Source organism: Arachis hypogaea, chromosome 4, assembly GCF_003086295.3.
Source record: "Arachis hypogaea cultivar Tifrunner chromosome 4, arahy.Tifrunner.gnm2.J5K5, whole genome shotgun sequence".
In the NCBI taxonomy this organism is placed as follows: Eukaryota; Viridiplantae; Streptophyta; class Magnoliopsida; order Fabales; family Fabaceae; genus Arachis; species Arachis hypogaea.
Window position 1 is genome coordinate 43,891,824 of NC_092039.1, and position 5,727 is coordinate 43,897,550.

Here is a 5,727-nt window from a genome sequence, read left to right on the forward strand (position 1 = left end):
AGGTTTGGACTTCCACTCTAAGCTTACTCAATTTTTGAGGTGGAAAGAACTTTGCCAAGAAGGCATTGACTAGCTTTTCCCAAGAGTCCAGGCTTTCTTTAGGTTGAGAGTCCAACCATGTCCTAGCTCTGTCTCTTACAGCAAAAGGGAATAGCATAAGTCTGTAGACCTCAGGGTCAACCCCATTAGTCTTGACAGTGTCACAGATTTGCAAGAATTCAGCTAAAAACTGATGAGGATCTTCCAATGGAAGTCCATGGAACTTGCAATTCTGTTGCATTAGAGAAACTAATTGAGGCTTAAGCTCAAAGTTGTTTGCTCTAATGGCAGGGATAGAGATGCTTCTCCCATAGAAGTCGGGAGTAGGTGCAGTAAAGTCACCCAGCACCTTCCTTGCATTGTTGGCATTGTTGTTGTTTTCGGCTGCCATGTGTTCTTCTTCTTTGAAGAATTCGGTCAGGTCCTCTAAAGAGAGTTATGCTTTGGCTTCTCTTAGCTTTCTCTTCAAGGTCCTTTCAGGTTCAGGATCAGCCTCAACAAGAATGCCTTTTGTCTTTGCTCCTGCTCATATGAAAGAGAAGAGAACAAGAAAATTTGGAATCCTCTATGTCACAGTATAGAGATTCCTTGAAGTGTCAGAGGAAAAGAAGAGTAGAAGACAGAAGTAGAAAATTCGAACTTATCAAAGAAGATGGAGTTCGAATTTTGCATTAAGGGATAGTGTTAGTCCATAAATAGAAGGATATGAGAAGGAGGGAAGTGATTTTCGAAAATTAAGTGAAAAATTTTGAAAACATTTTTGAAAAACATTACTTAATTTTCGAAAATGAAAGTGGAAAAGAAATCAAGTGATTTTTTTTGAAAAAGATTTTGAAATTAGAAATAAAAAAGATTTGATTGAAAACTATTTTGAAAAAGATGTGGTTAAGAAGATATGATTGGTTTTAAAAAAAAAAGATGTGATTGAGAAAATATGATTTGAAAAACATTTTAAAAAGATTTGATTTTGAAAATTAATAACTTGCCTAACAAGAAAAGATATGATTCAAACATTAAACCTTTCTCAACAGAAAAGGCAACATACTTGAATTGTTGAATCAAATCATTAATTGATAGTAAGTATCTTTGAAAAAGGAAAGAAATTGATTTTGAAAAAGATTTGATTGAAAAGATATGATTTGAAAAAGATTTGATTTTGAAAAACTTTGAAAACCTGAAAAAAAATTGCATTGAAAATCAGAATCTTCCCCCTTGTGCCATCCTGGCGTTAAGCTCCCAGAATGGTGCACATTCTGGCGTTTAACGCCCAAAACTATACCCTTTTGGGCGTTAAACGCCCAACCAGGTACCCTGGCTGGCGTTTAAACGCCAGTCTGTCCTTCTTCACTGGGCGTTTTGAACGCCCAGCTTTTTCTGTATAATTCCTCTGCGGTATGTTCTGAATCTTCAATTCTCTGTATTATTGACTTGAAAAGACACAAATTAAAAATATTTTTGGATTTTTAATAACAAGGAAAAATCAAAATGCAACAAAAATCAAATAACAATGCATGCAAGACACCAAACTTAGCAGTTTGTATACTATTGACACTAATGAGAATGCATATGAGACACATAAACACTCAAGTCAAGAGAATTCAAAGATCAGAGTAAGAAATCATCAAGAATTGCTTGAAGATCCTTAAGACACATGAATGAATGCATGCAGTTGACACCAAACTTAAAATGAAACACTAGACTCAAACAAGAAATATTTTTGGATTTTATGATTTTATAATTTTTTTTTGTGTGATTTTCGAAAATAAAGTGGAAAAAAGATATCAAAATTCTTAATGAGAATTCCAGAAATCATGCAATGTTAGTCTAAAGCTTCAGTCTAAAGGAATTAGACATGGTCAGCCAAGCTTCAGCAGAACATTGCATTCAAGAGCTAAATTGATGAAGATCAATCAGCTTTGGTGATGATAAGAACATCACCTTGAAACACTAGAATTCATTCTTAAGAATTCTGAAGAAAAAATACCTAATCTAAGCAACAAGATGAACCGTCAGTTGTCCAAACTCAACAATCCCCGGCAACGGCGCCAAAAACTTGGTGCGCGAAATTGTGAACAATACTTTTCACAACTCTCATAATCCCCGGTCATGAACCCCAAAAACTTGGTGTTCAATACCATGGCATTACACAACTTCGCACAACTAACCAGCAAGCGCACTGGGTCGTCCAAGTAATAAACCTTACGCGAGTAAGGGTCGATCCCACGGAGATTGTTAGTATGAAGCAAGCTATGGTCATCTTGTAAATCTTAGTCAGGCAAACTCAAATGGATATGGTGATGAACACATAAAAACATAAAGATAAGGATAGAGATACTTATGTAATTCATCGGTAGGAACTTCAGACAAGCGTATGAAGATGCCTTCCTTTCCGTCTCTCTGCTTTCCTACTGTCTTCATCCAATCCTTTTTACTCCTTTCCATGGCAAGCTTATGTAGGGTTTCACCGTTGTCAGTGGCTACCTCCCATCCTCTCAGTGAAAATGTTCCTATGCTCTGTCACAGCATGGCTAATCATCTGTCGGTTCTCAGTCAGGCCGGAATAGAATCCAACGATTCTTTTGCGTCTGTCACTAACGCCCCGCCTGCTAGGAGTTTGAAGCACGTCACAGTCATTCAATCATTGAATCCTACTCAGAATACCACAGACAAGGTTAGACCTTCCGGATTCTCTTGAATGCCGCCATCAGTTCTAGCCTATACCACGAAGACTCTGATCTCACGGAATGGTTGGCTTGGTTGTCAGGCGAGCACTCGGTTGTCAGGCGATCAACCATGCATCGTGCAATCAGGAATCCAAGAGATATTCACCCAATCGAAGGTAGAACGGAGGTGGTTGTCAGTCACACGTTCATAGGTGAGAATGATGATGAGTGTCACAAATCATCACATTCATCAAGTTGAGGAACAAGTGATATCTTAGAACAAGAATAAGCTGAATTGAATAGAAGAACAATAGTAATTGCATTAATACTCGAGGTACAGCAGAGCTCCACACCTTAATCTATGGTGTGTAGAAACTCCACCGTTGAAAATACATAAGAACAAGGTCTAGGCATGGCCGTGAGGCCAGCCTCCCAGTGATCTAAGAACTAGATGTCCAAAGATGATCTAGAGATCTAAAATGATCAAAAGATGATAATACAATAGTAAAAGGTCCTACTTATAGAAAACTAGTAGCCTAGGGTTTACAGAATTGAGTAAATGACAGAAAAATCCACTTCCGGGCCCACTTGGTGTGTGCTTAGGCTGAGCAATGAAGCATTTTCGTGTAGAGACTCTTCTTGGAGTTAAACGCCAGCTTTAGTGCCAGTTTGGGCGTTTAACTCCCATTTTGGTGCCAGTTCCGGCGTTTAACGCTGGGATTTCTGAGGGTGACTTTGTACGCCGGTTTGGGCCATCAAATCTTGGGCAAAGTATAGACTATCATATATTTCTGGAAAGCCCAGGATGTCTACTTTCCAACGCCGTTGAGAGAGCGCCAATTGGGCTTCTGTAGCTCCAGAAAATCCACTTCGAGTGCAGGGAGGTCAGAATCCAACAGCATCTGTAGTCCTTTTTGGTCTCTGAATCAGATTTTTGCTCAGGTCCCTCAATTTCAGCCAGAAAATACCTGAAATCACAGAAAAACACACAAACTCATAGTAAAGTCCAGAAAAGTGAATTTTAACTAAAAACTAACAAAAATATACTAAAAACTAACTAGATCATACTAAAACATACTAAAAACAATGCCAAAAAGCGTACAAATTATCCGCTCATCAACTGTAGGGGCTCTTCTTGACTCTGAACTGAGAGAAGCTCTTCATGCTTACTCTCTTTTGTCACAGAGGGATGACCATGTGCCTTAAACACAAGGTAGTTCCCATTCAATTGAAGGACTAATTCACCTCTGTTGACATCTATCACAGCTTCTGTTGTGGCTAGGAAAGGTCTTCCAAGGATGATGCATTCATCCTCTTCCTTCCCAGTGTCTAATATTATGAAATCAGCAGGGATGTAAAGGCTTTCAACCTTTACTAACACGTCCTCCACTATTCCTTAAGCTTGTCTCAATGACTTGTCTGCCAATTGTAATGAGAACAAGGCAGGTTGTACCTCAATGATCCCCAGCTTCTCCATTACAGAGAGTGGCATAAGATTTATCCCTGACCCCAGATCACATAGAGCCTTTTCAAAGGTCATGGTGCCTATGGTACAAGGTATTAAGAACTTGCCAGGGTCTTGTTTCTTTTGAGGTAGAGTTTTCTGAATCCAGGTATCTAGTTCATTAATGAGCAAGGGAGGTTCACTTTCCCAAGTCTCATTACCAAACAACTTGGCATTCAGCTTCATGATAGCTCCTAAATATTGAGCAACTTGCTCTCCAGTCACATCTTCATCCTCTTTAGAGGAAGAATAGTCTTCAGAGCTCATGAATGGCAGAAGAAGATTTAATGGAATCTCTATGGTCTCTGTATGAGCCTCAGATTCCTTTGGGTCCTTAATAGGAAACTCCTTCTTGCTTGAGGGACATCCCAAGAGGTCTTCCTCACTAGGATTTTCGTCCTCCTCCTCCCTTGTGCATTCGGCCACATTGATCACATCAATGGCCTTGCACTCTCCTTTTGGATTCTCTTCTGTATTGCTTGGGAGAATACTGGGAGGAGTTTCAATGACTTTCTTACTCAGCTGGCCCACTTGTGCCTCCAGATTTCTGATGGAGGATCTTGTTTCATTCATGAAACTGAAAGTGGCCTTTGACAGATCAGAGACTAGATTGGCTAAATTAGAAGTATTTTGTTCAGGATTCTCTGTCTGTTGCTGAGAAGATGATGGATATGGCTTGCTATTGCTCAGCCTATTGCGTCCACCATTGTTAAAGCCTTGTTGAGGCTTTTGTTGATCCTTTCATGAGAAATTTGGATGATTTCTCCATGATGGATTATAGGTGTTTCCATAAAGTTCACCCATGTAATTAACCTCTGCCATGGCAGGGTTCTCAGGATCATAAGCTTCTTCAGAAGCTGCCTCTTTAGTACTGTTGGATGCATTTTGCCATCCATTCAGACTTTGAGAGATCATGTTGACTTGCTGAGTCAACACTTTGTTCTGAGCCAATATGGCATTCAGAGCATCAATTTCAAGAACTCATTTCTTCTGAGGTATCCCATTATTCACGGAATTCCTCTCAGAAGTGTACATGAATTGGTTATTTGTAACCATGTCAATGAGTTCTTGAGCTTCTGCAGGTGTTTTCTTTAGGTGAATTGATTCACCTGCAGAATGGTCCAATGACATTTTCGAAAATTCAGATAGACCATAATAGAATATATCTAATATGGTCCATTCTGAAAACATGTCAGATGGACATCTTTTGGTCAGCTGCTTGTATCTTTCCCAAGCTTCATAGAGGGATTCACCATCCTTTTGTTTGAAGGTTTGAACATCTACTCTCAGCTTGCTCAGCTTTTGAGGAGGAAAGAATTTATCCAAGAAGGCAGTGACCAGCTTATCCCAGGAGTCCAGGCTATCCTTGGGTTGTGAATCCAACCATATTCTAGCTCTGTCTCTTACAGCAAAAGGGAAAAGCATGAGTCTGTAGACTTCAGGATCAACTCCATTCATCTTTACAGTTTCACAGATCTGCAAGAACTCAGTTAAAAACTGATAAGGATCTTCAAATGGAAG

General features: G+C 39.4%; 1 non-coding gene across 1 annotated transcript; it reads left to right on the top strand.

The window, feature by feature from the left end:
• The first annotated feature begins 5,395 nt into the window (after window positions 1–5,395).
• Window positions 5,396–5,499, top strand: LOC112798845 (small nucleolar RNA R71). The gene has a single exon (XR_003200442.1). It is a non-coding gene; the product is annotated as a small nucleolar RNA R71 (small nucleolar RNA).
• The last annotated feature ends 228 nt before the right edge of the window (window positions 5,500–5,727 follow it).